Source organism: Equus asinus, chromosome 15 (assembly GCF_041296235.1).
Source record: "Equus asinus isolate D_3611 breed Donkey chromosome 15, EquAss-T2T_v2, whole genome shotgun sequence".
Lineage (NCBI taxonomy): Eukaryota > Metazoa > Chordata > Mammalia > Perissodactyla > Equidae > Equus > Equus asinus.
The window spans coordinates 1,603,947-1,628,311 of record NC_091804.1 but is presented as its reverse complement, the minus strand read 5'-3'; the positions used below and the strand labels follow the sequence as shown (position 1 = coordinate 1,628,311).

The following is a 24,365-nucleotide window of genomic DNA, read 5'->3' as shown; positions in this document are numbered from 1 at the left end:
AATCAAATCAAGCCAATAGATCAAGCTCCTTCTCATAATAAAGACAGATATGGAACCTCAGAATCTCAGTGAGCCCCTTACAACATCCCTGTCACTCTCATTCGATCCTGACCGAGGTAGGTGGGTAAAGGAACAAAGGGCTCCCCAAAGCCTTCAGCACTGGCTCATCACCACTCCCCACCGAGCATGGCATTTTCTTCCAGGTTAGAATTACGAAATCAATGTGCAAACACTCCCTCTCCCCCTCTTCCTCCCCCTCCCCTCCCCTCCCCTCCCCGCCCCTTCCTCTCCTTCTCCTGGTGGGTGAATTTACCTCTGGGTAATTAACTATGAACAGCTGGAATTCCCTGAAGCTCCCTCAAGGCAGAAGCTGTCACTCTTGAGGCTGTCACATGGACCTTGCAAAGACACTGTTCAGTATTTAGACGCCCATCACTGGGATGTGTTAGGACCACACCTTCCTTCCCCTTTACTTTGGATTGCTTCCTCCCATTTCCTCATTTCATGTCCTTAGAGTACTGTGCGGTCATATGCTATGCAAATTTTAATGATGCAACCTGGAATAATATGGTAAATATTAATCAAATCATTCATTTTATGTGCAAAATTTGAAATAATGTCAATGACCCACATTAATATTTCATTTAGGATTCCCGGGTTTCAAAGCAGATGGTCCGTGCCGAGTACAGGCTGTTTCCACGGGGGTCTTGGGAAAAGCCCCTTCAGCTTTAAACCAAAGACCTGCTGGCCTCTGTCATGATGGCCTTCAGTAAGATGAGGTTAGACTTTGCAAGGGCTCCCACAAGACATCTCTGGCCTGAAATGTAACCCATATTCTAGATTCATTGTGCTTTTGATGAAGAGTTCTCATGGGACATCTCTTGTACGTTGTGGTAGGTTAGACTTTCCAAGTCAGAGGCAACGTCCTCCAAGAGAATGTAAATTAATATAAATATATTGATTTTACCACTTTATATTTTAAATGCTGGAAATTTCCAAATGACTTTCAAATGTATTGTCTCTTTTAATTCTCAGAACAACTTATAAGATAGTTATTTTAGGCAAGGTAAGCGAGGAACAAATGAACCCCAATATTTCAACGGTTTAGGCATGTCATAGTCTGATGCAGGTTGGGTAGTCAACCTCCATCTTGTAGCTACATGATCAGAAGCATGTGGCCTCTAAGGACAACACAGAAGGAAAGAGTGCTGAGAGGATGACACTGGATATGTTTTTATGGGCTCACATTGCTTCTGCTCATGCTTAGCCACAAGTCAGTCATGTGATCCCAACCCAACTGAGGGAGGCGGGAAGGAGAGCCTGCCTTTATGTCCCAACAGAGGAAACGCATGTAGGTTACACAGCATTGACTATGTCCCAATCAATATTTATCTCAGCAGACTTTAATTGAGCATCTCCTATATTCCAGGCAATGTGTTGGATCTTAAGGGTATTATTCTCCTTAAACATTTAGAGGCTCAAAACTGTTACATGACTTCCTCAAAGCTGCACTATGAATAAATTGGAGACTTTGATTGCAAATTAAAATTTTTTGTTTCCCAATTAGTCATCCTCTTTTAGATTTACTTGGCATCTTGGCACAGGTAAAGAGATTTTCTAAAAGTTATTCTGATCTAACAGTTTTTAATCCTATGATAAAACTATCCATGATAAACAGTTGTCTTTGTTTTAATGTCAATGTCTACATATGACAGCAAAGGCACCACTAAATGTGGTGTTGGCCTCTCTAGGAATCAGATGATGGAGAGAGTATTAAAGTAATTTCTTTATTCATGATATGGCTATAATATATAGAATGAATTCTACGCCATTGAGTAACTATATTCTGTGGGATTCTTTCTTGAAGAGTGATTCATTTTCAGTCCATGATTTTTCTAGCCCTCAAGATTTCCTTTGACATGAAGTACAGCATTCTGTTTGGGCATCAGACACCGCTCCTTCAAACACATTGGTGGCATCTACAGGTGCAATATTCTGCTGCTTGTGTTGCTTCATCTTTTGTTATTGTTCCCAGATACGACACTACAGCATAAACAAACAGACCGCGTGCATCACTGTTTGCCTGGGGCTACTTTTTGCTTGCAGGGCTTCTTCTTTGGCCTGTGTTTTACGGAGAAAGCTCCACATTACCCCTGCCCTTCACTCCTTCTTTGGAGAGTATTTTGCTGTTTTTCTCTATAGTGTGTAAGAGTTTAATGGACTTCAAAGAACAGATAACAGTGTCACTGAAACAAGTCACTTTAATTTTCAACGTCATGTGTCTTCCTGTGTATGGTGAATGCCACCATATTTGTGCTATGTTCTGGGCTGTTGTTCTCTTTTTGTCCTAGAGTTCAATTAATAAACACGCGAAATAACCAGGTCTTTTGAGCTTGTATAAGGAAGAGTGAAAGATAAATTTTCACCTATGAAAATTATTCAAGAAATTTTACATTTTTGAACCAAGACTGTTTTGTTCTTTGCACTGGGGCCTGTCACTGCACTGTGAGTGCAATTAGCAGTGCGGATGGAGATCACACAATAGCCCCAACCAGGGCAACACCAAAAGCGAAGGGGGTGCTTTTAGTAATTATGCCTCAGGCAAACCAGGACATAGGTCACCCTGAATATAAAGTACGCGGAAGTCCACCAAGGGGATGCGGTTGCCTAAATCTCCATATCTGAAGTGTTTTTGTTAAGGGGGTAATCCTGAGGCATAAACTAAGAAATTGCATTTAATCAGTTTTGAAACTTCAAATACTTTCCTGTATATGCCGTCATATTTGATCTCACTCATATTTGATCACACATACACAGACACACACGTGCACACACACACGCATAAACACTCACATGCACGCATACGCCCACGCGCATGAAGCCAAGTCGTAGGCAGTCTGTCCGTCTATTGCAGCAGAGCCAGGCCCAGAAGCAAATCTTGGCCCTGAGCTCCAGCGCTCTCCCACCACACCGGATTTCCAGATGGGGGGCTTTCTAGGCCCCAGACAGTCATCATGCAGAGGGATCGCTTCAAGAACACTGTATAGAATAAATATTTGTTAAAAATGTAGATGTCAATGTGCCCATCTCACTTCAAATACAGATTGCCCAGTTTTACAAACAGAAGGTAAACAAATAACGCAATGTGTGGCAGGCTTCATTTGAAGACTTTAAGGCACACACAGTGACTTTTCAATAGAAAATACTAATTAATTTCCCATGGCTTATCAGGCACTGAACTTCTTGAGATTTTGCTAAATAACCCCCCCAAAAAATATTTCTGGGTATTTCAAAGAAAAATATTTTCTCTGGAAAGCCATCAAGAATTCACACGGTGCATGTACCATGCTAAGTAAAAGAAAATGGCGCCTTGAATGGTTCAATCCTTAGACAGGATTAACTATAAAATTTTCTTATGCTTTTAAATTATAAAACTATATATTCACATAGTCAAAACATACAGAAAAGTAACAAATTAAAAGTAACCTCCAAGAGCCACCTAGAGCCAGCCAAATTTCCGCCTTTGATGAAACGGTATTCAGGTGAAAACCTAGAAAGACGTATGTGTTAACAGGACCATATCCTGGGAGCAGGTCCATACTCTAAGACGGAGGAAAATACTGAAACAAAAATTAGGTCTGAAAAAGAACAAAACCAAGCTTCACCCAAGGACCTCTCAGCATTTTAATGGCTTTTCGTAATAAAACCCACTACTTTTCAAAGTTAAGAGTATATAATCCAGACTCTTTGTAATATAAAATTTGTAATACCTAGCATACAATTAAAATTTACTAGACATGCAAAAAAGCAGGAAATTATGATTTATAATCTAGAAAAAAGCGCAGTCAATGGAAACACACTCAAAGCTGATCTAGATGTAAGAATTATCAATGAAAGCATTTAAGCAGCACTTATAAATGTGATCAAAGATTTGAAGGAAAGGTTGAATAATAATGATTGACCAGATGGAGAAGGGAAATTGGAATAAGGAGTAAGGAGTGAGGAACCAAATGGAAATTCTGGAGTTGATAATTACAATATATAAATTACAAATTCCTTTAGGTTATATAAGCAGATTATAGATTGCAGAAGAAAAGGATCAGTGACCTCAATCACAGGTCAATAGAAGTTATGAAATCTGAAGAACAGAGAGAAGAAAACTTTGAAAAGATATAAACAGAGTATAAAAGACTTATGGCGTAATATCATTTTGGTAATTGGAATTCCAAAAGGAAAGAATAATGAAAATAGGGTAGGAAAATATGTGAAGAAATAATGATTGAAAATTTCTCAAAAGTGGAGAAAAACATCAATTTACAGATGAAGGAATCTCAGCAAATCCCAATCAGAATAAATGCAAGGAAAACCATCGGGCTTAAGTACATCTTCAAAGTTTCCAGAGAAAAAAAATCACATTATCTATGGGGGAGCAGGGATATAAATGATGACTTTTTAATGTGAGCAGTAGATCAAAAGTCAGTGGAATGATTAAGGTGCTGAAAAAAATATGTCAGCTTACGATCTATCTGCCAAAATGTCCTTAAATATGAGAGTGAAGTAAAAACATATGCAGATAACCAAACTCTGAGAAAAGTTGTCATCAATGGACCTTCACAATAATAAATGATAAAGGAATTCTTCAGGCTGAAGGGAATGATACCAGATCAATAAATGAATCCATAGGAAGGAATGAACAAAAGCATTGGAAATGTTAAATAAATGGATAAATATAAAAGGTTATCATTTGGTTCTTTTTATAAAGATATGTGAATGCTTGAAAATAATATGATAACATGATGCTGGGAGCTATGATGTATTTACAAGAAAATATATGATAGTAAGTATGAATTATGTAGGATAAATATGGAATTATTCTGTTGTAATATTTGAACATTTCATATGAAGTGATACAATGTTAATTATATGCAGACTGTTGCAAATAAAAAATGCATACTGAAATTCCTAGAACAACCACTAAAAATAAAATTATACTACACAAATAAAACAAAATACTAATAATCTGATTACCTCAAAGGAAGCTGCCTAGGAAAGAAATGAGAAATAAAACTGTACTCATAGTAAAAGTAAGCAATTCGTAAAATTAGTTATGGTAGATAAGTACGTTATATTTATATATTAAGAATATAATATACTTATATATTTGTGTTTATAAATATAAATTAGATATTTATATATACACACATATATAATAACATACATCATGCAGTTATATACACATATGCTTATATATAAATATAATGTATACTATATGTAAAATAATTTATGAAACATATGATCTAGTTGCTAAAAGAGAAATCAAGGTGAATCAAAAGATCCACTGAAACTGTGTTAAATGAAGGAGCAACCTAAAAACACTTCTCATTGGTGATCAGTAGTGAGGATAATAAAGACCCTGCAACGGTGAAACAAGAGCAGGCTGATATGAAAAGAAAAATAAAGCGGTCGTAGTACAAGAAACAGGATGGGGAAATTTAAAACATTATCGCTAATAATTTATATATATGCGTGAACACGTACATATGTATGAAAGAGCAGAATGGATAATAATAAACACAGAGTCACACAACACAAGCATGAAGCATTCTTCTAGAAAGAAGAGCAAAAAGAGCAGAAATTGCACATTTTCTGCGGTCTGCAGCGGGCTCCGTCTGACTGAGTAGCGCGCCCGCCTGATACCCAGCCAGCTCCTGAGGGAGCTCCTCACTCCCGCTCAAGACCATTCTGCTGACTTTTCCTCTTTGCAGATTTGCTGAAAGCAAAAGTAAAAGTTCTGACCACAGGCTCCTAAGCCACAGACTAGGGTCGCAGTTTCCATGGTGCTGAGATACAGAGAGGCCGCCAGGTGTGGAAACACCACGGAACTCAGAACACAGAGCCTTTTGGTATCACAGTCCAATACACAGTCAGGTAATGTCATCCGTGCTTTTGTTACTTATATCCAGGACGTGTGAGAAGAGCACAAAGATGTACAGAGAAAATGAACGAGGGTCCCAGCATAAGATGAGCTCAGGACTCGATCCTGGAGTGGAACCTAAAGCTGAGATGGATATTCCAGGGTCCTCACAAGAGCACTATGAGGGCTGAGAGACAAGGTGCATGCATCAGCCACGAGGAGTGCTCCTGGAGTGCCCTGGGGATGGCCGGTACCGGAGGCGTGTCTGCTGTGCTGGACTCACCTGGAGAGGCCCCAGCCGGCGAGCCCAAACTCCCTCCTTCCTTATTTCCATTCTTGTTTTTTCCCCTAAATAAATTGGGAGTGGGGTGAATATATATTCTTTTAAAGAATTAACTAACTCTGCCTTTCTTCCTGACAGTGAAAAAGCCCTACAGCAAAACTGCTTAATGGAAAAGAAATGATGAACAACATGAATTTATGTTTCTGAAATTCTAACTTCAAATATTTGTCTACATAAAAACTCCAATACAATCAACTGAACAAGTGCTGGAACTAACAAGGAAATTGAAGAGTGTGGCTTGATAACAACCCAGCATATAAAAACCAATTCTTCTGTTCACTGGCAATGATCAGAAAAAAAACGAAATCTCATTCAAAAGAGTAAAAGCATGGTAAGATACCCAAGAATAAACAAATTAAGAAATGCATAGACTGGAATTTTAAAAAATTCATACCTACACATGTCTACATGTACTTTTCCAGAATGACATAGAAAAGAGGATCAGATGCAGGATGAGCCTGAGTCTTATAAGAGAAGTCCCAGGACTATACAAGTACAGATACTCTTAAATTAACCAGCAAACTTGAACAATCCCTATCATAATACTGTCACAATTTTTTTTAAAGCTTTTTTTTAAAAGATTTTATTTTTTCCTTTTTCTCCCCAAAGCCCCCCAGTACATAGTTGTATATTTCTCGCTGTGGGTTCCTCTAGCTGTGGCATGTGGGATGCTGCCCCAGCGTGGCTCGATGAGCAGTGCCATGTCCGCGCCCAGGATCCGAACCAACAAAACACTGGGATGCCTGCAGCGGAGCGCGCGAACCCAACCACTTGGCCACGGGGCCAGCCCCAACTGTCACAATTTTTAATGAACCTTGGCGAGGTGTCTATAAAGTTAATATGGAAAAGAAAATATAAAAGAATAGAATTTTTTAAAAATCTTAATATTAATGAAATACTTGCCCTAGCACATATGAAAGCAGACTATAAGTTACAGTAACTAAATCTGTGTGGTATTGACACAGGGTTAAACAAATAGATGAGAGGGAGAGAACAGATTGTTCAGGAACAGACCCGAATGTGATATACACATGATATTTTGAAACAGTGGGGCAAAGACGGATTATTTGATGCATTATATTTTGGAAAATCCACCCCATTTTGTGGTCAGCAGAATAGCAGCCCCCAAAGGTGCCCACAGGTCCCCCTAGATTCTGTGCCTCACACGGTAGAAGGCTCTTGGCAGACGGGACCAAAGTTTGGACCTTAACACAGGGAGATCATCCAGGACTACTCGGGTGGGCCCAGCCTAACCACAGGAGCCTTTAACAGCTGAGCTCTCCTGGCTGTAGTCAGTGATAGAGACACCAAAGAGGGATCAGGGAGATGACACGCTGCCGGTTCCTAAGATGGAGGACGGGGTCATGAGGCGGAAGGAGAGCAGGCTGCCTCTAGAAGCTGAAAAAGCAAAGAAACATATCCTACCACCCCAGGGCATCCAGGAAGCAATGCAGCCCTGCCAATACCTTGATTTGGTCCAGGGAGACGTGTGATGGACGTTGGGTCTACAGAATTGTAATATAATTACTTTGTGTTGATTTAAGCCACAAAGCTTTTAGTAATTTGTTATAACAGCAATAGAAAACTAACGCAACTTTGAAAAAAAAAACTAAGATTCCTACCTCATTCTACATACAAAATAAAAAAGAGAGAAAATTCCAGATTAGTTAGTGAGCCAAATACAACAAAACACTTGGCTGGATGGTTACAGACACACATGCATCCATGAGACGGGGTGGGAGGGAGGAGTGAAAGCAGCTTTCGTGGAATGCGCATCTACATCTGAAGCGGCAGCAAGCCCACTAAGCAACACACAACATCCGCAAGCAAGGAAACCAGATGAATAAATTTGACTTCCAACAAATAAAAGTGTTCTGAAGGACAAAGAAAAAAACAAAACTAAAAACAAAAATTGCCTGAGGGAGAATATTTCTCACATATGTAATTGACAAAGTGATAGTATCTTTATCAGAGAAAACAGATACTGCAAACTTCAAGAAAAATAATAACTGGACAGAAAAAGAAATTACACAGTACAAGACCAGGTGATTCCCAGAATAAGCTATTTAAATGGCCAGTAAACATATGGAAAAAAACGAAATCTAGGAAACAGTAATGATAATAATAATGACACTTCACCCATCAGATAGGCAAACCTTTCAAATATTGATAACACTCACTGATTGAACATTACATAAAGATTTTTCTCTTTTCTTCCATGGTGTATGAATATATGAAATAAAAAAATGTTTTTGTGTCTAGCTTACAGCGTGGTTGAGTCAACCCTAAATTTCTTGGTCCTTCTATTAAACACATGCATGAACACACACACTCACACATGTGCACACTCCCCAAAGGAGCTGAGCTGAGGCTGGAGGAGCTCAAATCCCAGGGACAGTAAGTCAGACAGCCACTGCTGAATCCTGCCATTTCTGTAACGCCGAGTGAGTCCCCCCCACCTGGACAGACAGGCAGGGGTGGCTTCTGAGAGGTCAGAGCTGCTTTCCCTTCTTGTGAGGCCCTCCTGCATTTCACCGCGGGGACTCGAGGGGCACACGCTTGGGAGAGCCGAGGGCATTCTCTTGACTGGGGAATTCCCCCACTGCTCATGGTAACACTTTGCTTTTGCCCTTTTCCCTTTCTCTGCCAGGCATCGAAGGGACTTTATGGGTAGGAGAAAACAAAACTTCAAGTTTATGAATTTGAGACGTTGCTTGTGAGCTTCTCTGCCCAGGGGCACGGAGTCTGAGTCTAATAAGAGGACTCACAGACAATCCTGAGAGCCTGGCCTCCCCCAACCCTCTGCCCAGAAGGGAGGGGAAGCAGAGTCCTCTGTGGCAGTGTAAATCAGTGCGGCCTTGTGGAGGGTGATTGGACCCCAGCTACTCCCCCAGGAGAAAGAGAGATGCACAGGATGTCACCGCAGCTCAGTTTATTATAAAAAGTCAGAAAACAGGAAATAAACCAAATGTTCATTGATACGCTTATGACTAAACAAAAGAGTACTCTATCCACCCACTAGATCCTCTGTTGCGTGTGCATGCACATGTGCGGACTTCCTTTGGCCGCCATGAAGTGGCTGGTGGAGACAGCCTCTATCACAGCTTTTAAACCACACTGGTGCAGAACTGCGTGTGCTTAAGCCAGGTGCCAGGCCCCGAGCTCCCCACACCTGAGGACAAGTGTCCCTTCCTTCTCAAGCAAAGCAATTGTTTAGCAAGTGTGTGGGGCAAGGTCAGACATCAGAGTCCATCTCAAAATAAATCATGAAGCGTAAATTTTCTCGGCATCTGCTCTAAAAATGTTAGCAGTCATATTATATCACCTTCAGGGGTGGGGAACATGAATTCTCCAAAATGAGCAGAAAACATAGTGTGATACTTAGAGATGTGGGTTTGAATTGCAGCTCTGTCATTTGCTAAGCATGTAACATTGGACAGTTTATTTAATTCTCTGAAACTTGGCTGTCTATTTATTTTTCCTCCTCCCTCCCCCCATGCTTCTGGTAACCACCAATCCAATCTCTGTCTCTATGTGTTTGTTTGTTGTTTTTATCTTCTACTTATGAGTGACATAATATGGTATTTGACTTTCTCCCTCTGAGTTGTTTCACTTAGCGTAATACCCTCAGGGTCCATCAATGTTGTCATAAATGGCCAGAGTTCATCATTTCTTATGGCTGAGTAGTATTCCATTGTGTATAAATACCACATCTTCTTTATCTATTCATCCCTTCATGAGCACCTAAACTGCTTCCAAGTCTTGGCTATTGTGTATAATGCTGCAGTGAACATAGGGGTGTATGTATCTTTACACATTCATGTTTTCATGTTCTTTGGATAAATGCTAGCAGTGGAATAGCTAGATCATATGGTAGATCTATTCTTAATTTTTTGAGCCATCTCCATACTGTTTTCCATGGTGGCTGCTCTAGTTTGCATTCCCACCCACAGTGTATGAGGGTTCCCCTCTCTCCACATCCTCTCCAACACTTCTTGGTAATTATAGCCATTCTGATGGGAGTGAAGTGATATTTCATAGTCGTTTTCATTTGCATTTCTGATAATGATGCTGAACATCCTTCCATGTGCCTGTTGGCCATCTGTATATCTTCTTTGCAGAAATGGCTGATCAAATCTTTTGCCCATATTTTAATTGAGTTGTTAGTTTTTTCTTGTTGAGATGTATGAGTTCTTTATATATTTTGGATATTAACCCCTTATCAGATATATAGTTTGTAAATATCTTCTCCCAATTGTTAGGTTGTCTTTTCATTTTGTTGGTGGTTTCCTTTGCTGTGCAGAAGCTTTTTAGTTTGATGTAGTCCCATTTGTTTATCTTTTCTATTGTTTCCCTTGCCTGGTACTTGAATATGCTGCTAAGACCAATGTCAAAGAGTGTACTGCCTATGTTTTCTTCTAGAAGTTTTGTGGTTTCAGGTCGTACATTCAAGTCTTTAATCCAACTTGAGTTGTTTTTTGTGCATGGTGTAAGATAATGGTCTACTTTCATTCTTTCGCATGTGGCTGTCCAGTTTTCCCAACACCATTTATTGACGAGACTCTCCTTTCCCCATTGTATGTTCCTGGATCCCTCGTCAACAATTAGCTGTTCCCAGATGTGTGGGTTTAATTCTGGGCTCTTGATTCTGTTCCATTCATCTGTGTGTCTGTTTTTGTGCCAGTACCATGTTGTTTTGGTTCCTACAGCTTTGTAGTACATTTTGAAATCAGGGAGTGTGATACCTCCAGCTTTGTTCTGTTTTCTCAGGATTCCTTTGGCTGTTCATGGTTGTTTGTTGCACCATATAAATTGTAGAATTCTTTGTCCTATTTCTGTGAAAAACGTTGTTGGAACTTTGATAGGGATTGCACTGAACCTGGAGATTGCTTTAGGAAGTATGGACATTTTAACTATGTTAATTCTTGCAATCCAAGAGCACAGGATATTTTTCCATTTCTTTGCATCCTCTTTTATTTCTCTCAACAATGTTTTATAGTTTTCCGTGTACAGATCTTTCACCGCTTTGGTTAAGTTTATTCCTATGTATTTTATTCTTTTTGTTGCAGTTGTAAATTGTATTCTTAATTTCTCTTTCTGCTACTTCGTTGTTGGTGTGTACAAACACAATTGATTTTATGTTGATTTTGTATCCTGCAATTTTACTGTATTCATTTATTATTTCAATAAGTTTTTTACGGATTCTTTAGGGTTTTCTATATATCAAATCATGTCATCTGCAAATAGCGACAGTTTCACTTCTTCCTTTCCAGTTTGGATCCCTTTTATTTCTTTTTCTTGCCTGATTGCTCTGGCTAGGATTCCAATTCTATGTTAAATAAGAGTGGTGAAAGCAGTCTTCCTTGTCTGGTTCCTGATCTTAGAGGGATAGAGTTCAGTTTTTCTCAATTGAGAATGATATTACCTGTGGCCTTGTCATATATGGACTTTATTGTGTTGAGGTATTTTCCTTCTATGCCCATTTTATTCAGAGTTTTTATCATAAATGGATGCTGTATCTTGTCAAATGCTTTCTCTGCATCTATTGAGATGATCATATGATTTTTATTCTTCATTTTGTTAATATGGTAGATCACACCAATTGACTTGCAGATGTTGAACCATCTATGCATCCCGGGAATAAATCCCACCTGATCATGATGTGTACTCTTTCTAAGGTATTGTCGTATTCAATTTGCTAGTATTTTGTTGAGGATGTTTGCATTGATGTTCATCAGTGATATTGGCCTCTAATTTTCTTTTTTGTGTTGTCCTTGTCTGGTTTTAGTATCAGGGTAAAGTTTGTTTCATAGAATGAGTTAGGAAGCTTCCCCTCTTGAAATTTTTGGAAGAGAAGGATAGGCATTAAGTCTTTGAGTGTTTGGTGGAATTCACCCGAGAAGCCATCTGATCCTAGACTTTTACTTTTTGGGAGGTTTGTGATTACTGTTTCAATTTCCTTACTGGTGATTGGTCTATTCAAATTCTCTATTTCTTCTTGATTCAGTTTTGAAAGATTGTATGATTTTAAGAATGTATCCATTTCTTCTAGATTGTCCAATTTGTTGGCATATAGATTTTAGTAGTCTCTTGTATTTCTGAGGTCTCTGTTGTAATTTCACCTCTTTCATTTCTGATTTCATTTATTTGAGCCTTCTCTCTTTTTTTCTTGGTGACTCTAGCTAAAGGCTTGTTAATTTTGTTTATCTTTTCAAAGAACCAGCTCTTGGTTTCATTGATTTTTTCTATTGTTTTTTTTCAGTCTCTGTTTGATTTATTTCTCCTCTCATTTTTATTATTACCTTCCTTCTACTGATTTGGGGCTTGTTTTTTCTTCTTTTTCCAGTTCCTTTAGGTGCACTGTTAGATTGTTTATTTGGGATTTTTCTTGTCTGTTGAGATAGGCCTGTATTGCTGTAAACTTTCCTCTTAGAACCACTTGTGCCGTATCCCACAGATTTCAGCATGTTGTATTTTCATTATCATTTGTCTCCAGGTATTTTTTATTTCTCCTTTGATTTCTTCATTGACCCAATCATTGTTCAGTAGCATTTTGTTTAGTCTCCACATGTTTGTGGCATTTCTGATTTTCTTCCTGCAATTGATTTCTAGTTTCATACCTTTGTGCTCAGAAAAGATGCTTGGTATTATTTCAATCTTCTTAAATTTATTGAGACTTGTTTTGTGGCCTAATATGTGACCAATCTTGGAACATGTTAAATGTGCATTTGAAAAGAATATATATCCTGTGCCTTTTGGATGGAATGTTCTGCATATATCTACTCAGTCCATTTGGTCTAATGTGTTTTTTAAGGCCAATCTTGCCTTATTGATCTTCTTTTTGGATGATCTATCCATTGGTGTAAGTGGAGTGTTAAAGCCTCCTGCTATTCCTGTGTTACTGTTTATTTCTCCTTTTATGTCTGTTAATAATTGCTTTATATATTTATGCGCTCCTATGTTGGGTGCATAGATATTTACAAGTGTTATATGCTCTTGTGGGATTGTTCCCTTTATCATTATATAGTGTCCTTCTTTGTATCTTGTTACAGTTTTTGTTTTAACATCTATGTTGTCTAAGTGTGGCTACCCCTGCTTTATTTTCTTTGCCATTTGCATGGATTATCTTTTTCCATCCCTTCACTTTCAGTTTGTGAGTGTCTTTGGGTCTGAAGTGTGTCGCTTGTATGCAGCATATATATGGGTCCTGTTTTTTTATCCAATTGGCCATTCTATGCCTTTTGATTGGAGCATTGGCTGTCTATTTTATGGAGCTGCTGTGAGGACTGAAGTAGGTAAATACATGTAAAACCTTCAGTGGTGCTTGATACTAGACAAGTGTCTATTGTCTTTTCTTTCTAGAGTCTCTCTAGAGTCAGCATCATACAGTCTTTGGGCCAAACCTAACCTGTCACCTGTTTTTGTAGATACAGTTTCACTGGAACGCAGCCAGAGTCAGGTGTTTATGTATTGTCTGTGGCTGCTTTCACACAGCAACTGCAGAGCTGAGAATTTGCATAGAGATTTCTGGCTCTATAAGGGAAAAGTCTCTGCACTAGCTAACATTTTTGCCATCTTTACTGCCTGCTTTCACATGAGTGTCATGAAATGATTGCACATGTAAGGATATATCATTACTAATTACAAGTGTATATCTATGTACAAGGCTTTCTTTATATTTCTACTGGTATTATACTTTTAACTTCATCTAAATCTTTTTCTATAAGATATATAGAGATAGATATATGTAAGATAATAAGATGAACTTCCATATGTTTTGAATTTCATGTACCTTTTATTAAAATAAAGATCCAAACTCTTTCAATATATTCTCAAAAAGGCACTTCTAGTTAAGGCATATCTCATCGAATAGGATATGTTTGGCTGCAAGGAACAGAAGTCACAACTAAAAGTGGTTTAAATGACACCAGCTGAAGGAAATACCTCTTCAAAACTTAGCGATTTAACAAAACGACATTATTCAGGTTGTTCACAAATCCGCAATTTGCACAGGGTGTGGTGGGTCAGTTTGCTGTCAACTGGGACAGCTTGAGGGCTAGGAGATGGAACCACTTGCCAGTTTGCCCCTCATCTGTCTGGTGGTTGGAGCAAGGCTGTGACTGGAGCACATAGCCTCTCTGTGGGGCTGCCTGGCTTCCTCACTGCGTGGTGGCCACTCTAAGAGCGAGTATCCAAGTGTCCAGGCAGAGCCTAAGTCATCTCTGCTGGTTTTGTGTGGCAAATTCCACAGCATTTCTTGCCCATAGTCTCAGTTCCGTTCAGACCCATGGGGAGGGCTGTGAGCATCGCTGTAAGCAGAATGGGGAGTGCGATAGGTTCTTGGGAAACGTCTTTGGAAAATGCAGTCTGCCACAGCAGCTCGAAAGCGTTTCCTCCAAGCCCCGTTGTGTGGAGCCGTGGCTGCTCGTCGGCTGTGCTGTGGAGGTGTGCCAGCGGGGCTGACCAAGAAGAGCTGACACTTGGTTGCAAAACTTGCCAAGGGAGACAGAAAATGCCAGTGTTGTCTCTGACAGCAAGGACAGCTGTCCCATATGCTGGGGTGCATATAGGTGTTGGGGAGCGGGAGGTTGCACACTTCTTTTCCCTAGTCATTTACATAGCCCAGGTGAGAAGCTGGGACCCCAGACTCCAAAGGACGGCCAGGCCACTTGTAGTGGGGGTGGGTCCCTGACCCTGGCCCCAGAAGTCATCTGCAGAGGCTGAGCCTCTTGTCACGAAGCCCTTGAAGGCAATGTCATCTGTAACTAAGATCAATTAATGGTTATTTTTTTCCTCTACTCACCTAAGCAGGAGGGGGAGTATAGTGTGGCCATAAAGTCTGGAAACAGACATTCTTATTTTATCATCTACTATAACATAGTGTCACGAATCACACATTGTGTATTTGCATGCAGTTGCTGGCTTGTGGGGGCCACATTGATTATCCTCGTAACAACCGTGAAGCCAGGTCCCTGCCGTGTGGGTGTCAGAACTGAGACAGGGAAAGACTGGTCATGCAGAGAGCGCCAGCACTCCACCTCGCTGCTGCTGGGTGTTAAACAACACCAAGAAGCCAAGCTGAAGAACATAAAGAGCAAGAGCAGAAAGAAAACGCTGTGCTTCCCCGTCAGGAACGGCCCCCTGCTGCTGATCTGGGGAGACCATCTGGCCAGTGTGGTGCTCCTCACTGAGAATTCTTTAAACATCTCTTTTTCCCCACGCTTCCCTGGGGAGGGACGCAAGAAGGCTTCCATTTCAAGCATGCTGTGCGGGATCCCCACAGGTGAATAGCCGTGAACCCTCAACAGTATCTCCCGCATCTTATACAAGTTCACCTGCCCATTGAAGTTCCTATCCCAGCGTGGTAGAGCATCCCTTACAGGAAACATATAGGTCTCAACCTCAAAGAAGAACGACTATCCCACCCACCACTTCCCTTCCAGCAGAGTGAACACTGGGCCAGAGGTGTTGCCCTGCAAGTTCGTAAGTGTTAACAACTTGAGGTCATTATAAGTTGCTTCCTATGAAAGCTTAGAGACAGGCTAAATAGCATTCCTCTTGAAGGCAAGGATAAATAGTTGAAAATCCCCATCTACGTAGCAACGACACGCAGTCACGAGGAATGTGAAGCCTCATCACCGTCCACGAGGGAAGGCTGTATGGAAAATAACTAAGGTCTAAAACGCCCTTTCCTGTCATTGTTTTGGCATCACAAATGCCCTCTCGTTGGTCGTCGTCACCTTGCCACCGACCTTTGTACCTTAGGTCAAAGAGTTGCGTCTGTGATTCACAGCAGTGTCTTCCTAATCTTTTCTTTCCCTAATGCCTGTCTTGAGCAAGCCCCAGAACAGGCTGAGAGCAGCTGGCAGTTGTTCCCCACCACAATGGGCTCTGAGAGGGCTGCGATCAGAGCCAACTGCCGACAGAGCCTCAGTGGCGGGGAAACATACGGTGGCTGCCTCCCCGTAATCAGGACCCACCTCAGCTCTGCGTGGGAAGGGAGTGGGCCTTTTCCATCTGTTAGGACCTAAAGCAATGAGTGCACTGGTAGCACCGTAGCCCCTCTCTGCCTACACGCTGCATGCTCATGTCACGTTAATGAAGAAAGTCTGTCCTATGTGGGCAGAGGGCCTGGACAGCAGTGAAGGGAAGCTCCCAGCCATGTGTTGACCCAGCCCTGTGGGAGAAGGAGTTCTACTCAGGGGCTGCTCATTGGAGAGGAGAGAGCATCAGGATGTGACGCCAGAGTCCCCAGAGTTGAGCCTGTTTCTCCATCATAGCTACTGTGCAAACTCGGGTGAGTGATTTGACCTCTCTGAGCCTCAGTTCCTCAACTAGAAATGTGGCATTCAATAGTAACTTCCTCTGGGGGGATTTTTAAGTGTGAATGGGATCACATATGTGAAGGACGCTTTGAGAAACTGGTTGCGGTTATAGGTGTGATGGAAACATGACATCACTAATGGCTTGTTTTAGTTTTGTCATCCCGGTACATGTTGTGAGCCATCCTACCTGCTGTATGGCGGGGGAGCTGCCTTTTCCACTGAGAGGAGCAAAGCTGTACTTGCTCAGCATACAGCCGTTCTCCTAGAGAGTCAGACCTGGTGTGACAGAACTTCCTGGACAGTCCCATCTGTCTCCTGCATTGCACACTGAAGGCTCTGGCACAGGAGGGACACATCGGGGAACCTGCAGTCCCAAGAAGCCCAGACAAGACATCAGCACTGCCCGCGACGACCGAGTGCCGTGCTCATCTCGCACGTCTACCAGTGACTGTGGCTGTGTGGGCAGCATCCTCTTGACTCCATTTTCTAAGTACTTAGTACTAAGTACTGAGTAACTAGCTCCTCATGCTCCTGGCCCTCATTTCTGTTATAGCAACTTCCACAAAACCATGGGATCCTGTGTTACTTCTCTTTTCCCCTAGGGTTTCAGCTGTCAGGCAGGAGGAGTTGTTTATTCGTCTTTGTGCCTGTGGGACAGATCGCTGTGAGTGGCACATGGATTAGTTTCCTACTGCTGCATAACAAATCATCACGGACTGAGTGGCTTAAAAGGTCGCCCATTTATCATCTCATGGTTCTGTCTGTGGGGGACCCGGGCACAGCGTGGCAGGGTTCTCTGCTCAGGATCCCAGAGGGCTGACATGAAGGTGCCCACCAGGCCCAACCGAGTTCTTGCCTGGAAGCTCAGGGGTGTCTGCTTCCAGGCTCATTCAGGTTCTTGGAGCCACAGGGAGTCCCCATTTGCCAGCTGGTCCCAGGGAAAGCTGCGCTCAGTGCCTGCCTCGTGGCCCCTCCGTCCTCAGCAGAGAAACTCTTCCTGCTGACTTCCCATCTCTGACCTCTAGATGTATTGCAGGGGCTCCTGGGTCAGGGCAGGCCTGCAGGATGATCTCCCCCTCTTAAAGTCCCCCTTGACTACACCTGGGAATTCCTCGCCAGCACTGCCTGGAGTCATATTGGTTGAGTGACCAAGAGAAGGAATGTGACAGGGATAGGACCCTTGGGTTACCCTAGAATTCTACCTGCCACATCACATAAAACTGGTTCAACAAATATTTGTAAACTGGCTGAAAGTCATCAAGTCGTATATTTCTCCACGTGACACTTAAATTTCCAGGGCGTGTCTTTCCCATAGACTAGAGTTTCCCAATGCACTCTACCCCAAGGCCTGCTCCATCAACATCAGCTGGCTCTCTTTCAAATGCAGAGTCCTAGGCCCCAGAGGCTTCTGATGAGTGCTCTGGGGTGGGGAGGCTGCCTTCTAAGGGCTCCTCCCTAGGGCACTCTGGTGTGTAGCCCTTGGGGGAAGCACCAAGGGGCACTTCTCCCCGCTGGGCCTTATCTGAAAACGACTGGACTCAGCAGGTGCATGCAGGGCATTTGCCAGGTGGACAATAAAAGGCAGCATTCACCAAGGAGGAGGTCTTACTGGGAGGAATCCATGGAGCACATACCAGGACAGCCCGGGCCTGCAGCTTACCGTGGATTAAGGATACCATCGAAGGAAGCAAGACAAGTCCTGGGGTCTAGGAAGTGAAACATAGACATCAGTACCTCATCCGGAAGAGGAAGGAGTGACAGCTGATTCCTATGTCTTATTAATAAGCTGGACAATTATTTGTAGAAATGGCAGTACAGCACATCTGCACCCTGACAATTTGTGGGTTAATTGAAAGGGGGATCATAGAGTCATCAACTGTTACTGCATTTATTCATTTAACCAGCATCGACTGAGCCAGGTTCTGAGAGATGGCCCCTACTCTCAGCAGCCCTTGTCCCATGGTAGAGACAGGCTGGTACCCATAGGACTCTGGGAGTCTGTAAATGCTAACAGCGGTGTGTGCAAAGTGCTGAGGGGGTGCACGGTCTTGCTGTGTTCAAAGGGGGCCTGGAAGACTGTGGAGGCACAGTGACGTTTGACGCCAAGTTTCCCATCTGTCTAACTGTGTCAACTGTGGCAGGCCACATTCTCACCGGGCAGCCAATATTTCAGTATCCAAAGTGGACCCCATGACCCATGTCTGGGACTCTCTCTGGGGCCAGGCCGTACTTAGCTGTCTAACAGGGCCACAAGCAGGGCTTCCTGCAGCTGAGTGAAGCTGATAGACTTGATTAGCACTCAGTGCAACCAAAAATTGTATTGACATACTAACTCCTGTTTTGTTATTATTGCTAGTGACCCCTGCCCTCTCCCTACCCACCCCGAGAAGGTAGCCAGACTTTGTGTTCTTCATCTGGGGGTGGGCACCAGAGGATAGGTTTCTGTTACCGAGCTAAGGCAGCAGTTGCCAGGCATGCAGAAGACAACCACCCCTTCTGTTTGTTTTTTAGGCCGGTGGAGTGTGTAAAAGGGACAAGACAGGAGGGAAGTTTGGAGCTTCCCCCAAGATTGGAAAGATTACTACAGTTTGTAAGGCTCAGGTTGGGCACCAGGTAACCAGGGCCATTTCCAACACTGATAAAGTGGAGAGTTCTGCTATTAATGACCCCTGCATTGACCTCAACCATGTGGTCTACATGCTCCAGTACAATCTTACCCACAGAAATTTTAAGAGAATCTTCAAAGCCAAGGGCACGAAACTTATGGTCAACAAGAAACCCATCTCCATCTTCCATGAGCAGGATCCTGCTGACATGGAATTGATGCAGGGTCGGCGAGCTGAAGAGTCAAAAGAAAGATTTCTTGGACTCTCAAGGTCTGGCAGTAGTGCTCTTTTATTTAGAGAATAGTGTGGAATAGCACAGGGACAGGACCCATGGGCAGGAGGAGTTCTTACTGCCCATGGGTCCTGTCCCCATGAAATTCCACACTATTCTCTAAATAAAAGAGCACTACTGCCAGACCTTGAGAGTCCAAGAAATCTTTCTTTTGACTCTTCAGCTCGCCGACACCGCATCAGAATGGGTGATGGATGTTCTGTGGTCCACTGGTGCCATCACCACCTTAAAGAAGGCTGGACTCACTTGAACAGTGGAGCCAAAGGGTCATCATCTTGCCCCTTCTGCCAATGATCCATGTTTGTGATGGGAGTCAGACTCCTTCCACACCCAGCAATGCCTGCTGTACCATGAACTGCTTGCCCTCCCTTCCCTCAGGCAACTTCAGTATCACGGAGAGCTTCATGACTCTGGTCTACACCATCCTGCCACTCAGGAGACTCTGGCTAACAGTGGCAAGGTGGACATGAAGCTGCCCAAACACCATCCCTGCATCAATGACATGCCAAGGCAGTGGGCAAGGCCATTCTTGAACTGAATGGGAAGCCCACTGGCACAACCTTCCATGCCCCAGCACCAAGTGTGTCTGCCATTGAACTGACCTGCTTATTTGCAGAAACGTGTCAAATACAATAACATCAAGAATGTGGTGGGGGCCCGTCCCCTGGCTGAGTGGTTGGTTCGCACACTCCACTCTGGCAGCCCAGGGTTTTGCCAGTTCAGATACTGGGCACAGACCTAGCACTGCTCATCAAGCCATGCTGAGGCAGCATCCCACATATCAGAACTAGAAGGACCTACAGCTAGTGAATACAACTATGTACTGGGGTACTTTGGGGAGAAGAAGGAAAAAAAAAAAAGAGTTTGGCAACAGATGTTATCTCAGGGCCAAACTTTCAAAAAGAAAAATTAAAAAACAAAAAAAAGAAGGTGGTGAAGTGAGTGTCAGAGGGACCCCTAAAGGGTGTTCTTGCTTCACTAAGGACTAAGTCATCTTCTGAGACTTGAACAGTGACACCCACTTCTCCAACTTTGGTGATGGGGCTAGCATTGCTCTGGATGACCCCTTTGTCAAGATCATTTCCTGTTATGATAATAAATTTGGCTACAGCAACCACTTTGTGAACCTCATGGTCCTCCTGGCCTTCAATAAGTAAGAGCTCTGGACCACCAGCCCCAACAACAGCGTGAGAGGAAGAGAGAAGCTCTAAGATGCTGGGGAGTCCCTGCCTCATTTCACCCTCCAACAACTGATCATCTCCCATCCATTACTCAGTTCTCACCTCAAGCCCCTTGAAGCAGAGGTGGCACTTGGAGAGCCATGCCTTGCCATGTACCCTCAAGTACCATTAACAACCTCTCTGCTACACCCAGCAATGAAGAACATGCATCAACAAGCTTCTAATTGCAAGGTGGAAGTCAAAACACTTGTTGAAAATAAATATGAACTGCCACTGGAGTCACACCAGATTGTCAAGTTATTGTTTTCAGTTGCAATGAGAAAGAAAGATATTCTGGCAGGGAATTCAACAGAATTGTCTTAAAATGACTAAACTCTGGAAATGATGGCTGCTGTTTGGCCATGCATTTTCCATGTGGATTTCCATAGACTGTGAATCTCAAAAGAGAATTTCTGTTACATTTAATGATTAACTTTCTTTATTTTTTATTTTACTCTATCTGGAAGCATTAAAAAGAAAGCATATTAAATCATGCAATTAATCTCTTTTCCAATAGAATTGTACCCTGTGGTAGGAATGACCATGTGGAAGGTCAGTATAGACCTTGAGAAAGATGAGTCTCTGACGTGGCAAGGCAAACCTAGATTTCTAGCAGGATTCCCACAGGGCAAGGTGACCTCAGCCAGGTTGGGGGCGGAGGTGAGTTGTCCTTTGTCTGTCCTCTGTCATCCTGGGCTGCCCCTCTCCTTGCCCCAGCAGCCCCCACACTAGACTCCTATCTCTCTTGTTCAAGTTGTTGCCTTATCACCAGCTCTCATTCTCATTTATTATCCCAAACCCGCTGCATTCCGCCCTTCCATTCAAGTCACATGTTTGCTTATTCACATCTCTCTTTCCCCCAGACTCTTCCACTCCCCCAGAAGATCGAGCTTAGAGACTCCCTACCAGGGACAATCTCTGCACACTCCTTCCCCCACATTCTGCCAACCTGTGTCTCCAGCCGTGCCCCTGACACAGAAAACGTTACACCACCCACCTACCCCCAGGGAGTTTTTTTATTGTGGTAAAATATACAGAACACAAAATTTAACATTTTAACCATTTCTAAGTGTACAGTTCAACAGTACCAAGTACATTCACATTGTTGCGCAACCATCACCACCATCCATCTCCAGAACTTCTTCAACGTCTCAAACTGAAGCTCTGCCCCGTTAAACAATAATTCCCATCTCCCTCCTCCCAGCCCCTAGAACCGCCATTCTACTTTCCGTCTCTACGAATCTGACTACTGTGGGTACTACCTCGTATAAAAGGAATCATACAACATTTGTCCTTTCGTGACTGGCTTGTGTCACTATATAATGTCTTCAAGATTCATCCATGTCGTAGTATGCAGCGGTATGTCTTTCCTTATCATAACTGAATAATATTCCATTGTATATATACACCATGTCTTGTTTATCCATGCATCTGTCAATGTACACCTGGATTGCTTCCACCTTTTGGCTATTGTGAATAATGATTCTATGAACATGGATGTACAAATAACTGTTCAAGTCCCAGCTTGAAATTCTTTCCAGTATATACCCACAAGTGGAATTTCTGGATCAAGTAGTAATTTTTAATTTTTGAGGAACTAACCTACTGTTTTCCATAGCAACTGTACTATTTTACATTCCCACCAACAGTATACAAAGGTTGGAATTTCAATTTCTCCATATCCTTGCCCACACTTGTTATTTTCCGGGTGATGTTTTTTCTTTTGGAATAGCCATCCTAATGGGTGTAAAGTGGTATCTCATTTTGGTTTCGATTTGCATTTCCCTAATGATTAGCGATGTTGAACATGTGTTTATTGACCATTTGTTTATCTTCTTTGAAGAAATGTCTTCCTCTGCCTATTTTTAAATCAGGTTGTTTGTTTTCTTGTTGATTTGTAGGAGCTCGTTATATATTCTGGATATTAACCTCTTATCAGACATATAGTTTGCAAATATTTTCTCCCTTCCATGAATTGGTTGCCTTTTCACTCAGTTGATAGCGAATGCACAAAGTATCTAATTTTGATGAAGTCCAATTTACCTATTTTTTCTTTTGTTGCCTGTGCTTTTGGTGTCATATCCCCTGTGCTTTTTAGAACCTTGGGATCTAGTGCTTTTCTCTACCTGTTGATGAAGGGCTTGATGGAGTCCTGCCCACTGACTGTTTCTGTGGCACGCACATTTAGGCCTCTGGAATTTCTTAACCACCTAGTTTAGTTATGATTTTTAGTGTTTCTTAGTCTCTAACTTTCCTGTTATTATAGGTTTTATTTGCCCTCCCAATAATGGGATGTCTCTCATTATTACTAGTAACAAATTTTAAAATTTCTCTATGACATTATCTGGGAGATATCCCAGATTTCAGTATATTTTAAGTTAATCGGAAAAATCAAACTTTTTATTTATTTTCACTGTGGTCTGTGATGCTTTTAATGGGAATTTAAATACACAAAATATTAGTTGAACTGTTATGAGGCTTATATTCCTTACAGTAAAATGGGGCAGTCCAGCTAGTCAGATGCTGAAAAATGTCATCCTGTGCTCCAGATGATATACGAGGCCACGTAGCCCCTGCTGTGGCCAAAGTGATGAGATTCCTCAATGAACGTGCCTGGGAGTTCCTGTAAAGGCGCTGTTTGTAAGCACTAAGCTCTGTATTGATGTAAGTGTCCAAAAAGAGGGGGGCGTGTTCGAGGCAGGATGCAGCACCATCAGCTCACACCATATGATGTAGCCTGGGAATAAGAGATGAAGGGGTGGTAATATGGCCAAATTTGATACAGGATGTGTTTGTGAAAAAAATGAAACCACAGAAACCAATTTAATTTTTAAAAGACAAAAAATTATAAACATTTCAAATGTGTCTGTATCTGGTCATTGGAATTTGGGGTGAAGTTTATTTTCTTGTAATTTTCCACATTTCTTGAGAAAATTTAAATGAACATGCATTGGTTTTTCTGTTAGAAACAGGGCTAGTGATGTTTGTTATAAGAGCACAGCCCGCTCCTCTTCTCCTTCCTTCCCTGACCCCACAGACTGGCACATTCAGGTGGGACCTACAGGGCCTTGGTGGCCACTGTGTACAGAGGAGACTGAAGACCCTCCATGCAGCCCTAGAAGCAGTGCAATCATATTGGCAGAGACTCATGAAATGCAGGACTCTCACTTGATTTTATTAATAAGTCATTTTAAAAAACATTTTATATAATTACCATAAAAAGTGGATGTGTGTGTGTGTGCACATAACCACAGCAAGGAAATCCAGAGTGTGAGGATAACGTATTAAATGTATTTCTTTTGGGGCCATGGTTGTTTCCTTAGAGATTCTAGATTTAATTTAGGTTCTTACCTAAATTTCTTTTTCTGCCATCTATCCAAGGAGATGGTGCCCAAGGTCTTTCATTATTGGACACTGAACGAATGAATGCCTGGGCTTGCAGAAATATGTTTTCTTGGCTCCATGTCATTCTCACCCCTATGCCAGGACGTATCATAGGGACTCATGTCAACACCACCAATGCATGGGGAATCCTGCTGACACTACACTTTCGCACTGGCCCAGCACCTTCACGGGGTGCATACCGCCTCCCTCCCTCCACCCTGACAGCCCGTTAGCCTCACCTTCATGAAGGTGGCCCCTCATTCTCTCAGCAAATGCAAACA

At 42.3% G+C, this 24,365-nt stretch overlaps 1 long non-coding RNA gene across 1 annotated transcript in view; it reads right to left on the bottom strand.

Annotated features, from left to right (window-relative positions):
* The window catches only part of LOC139040258 (uncharacterized), a 38,221-nt gene that overhangs the window by 1,304 nt on the left and 12,552 nt on the right, over nt 1-24,365 (bottom strand). Inside the window, exon 2 of the long non-coding RNA XR_011494423.1 lies at nt 314-557. This is a non-coding gene — a long non-coding RNA (uncharacterized lncRNA). The remainder of the gene's footprint in view (nt 1-313; nt 558-24,365) is intronic.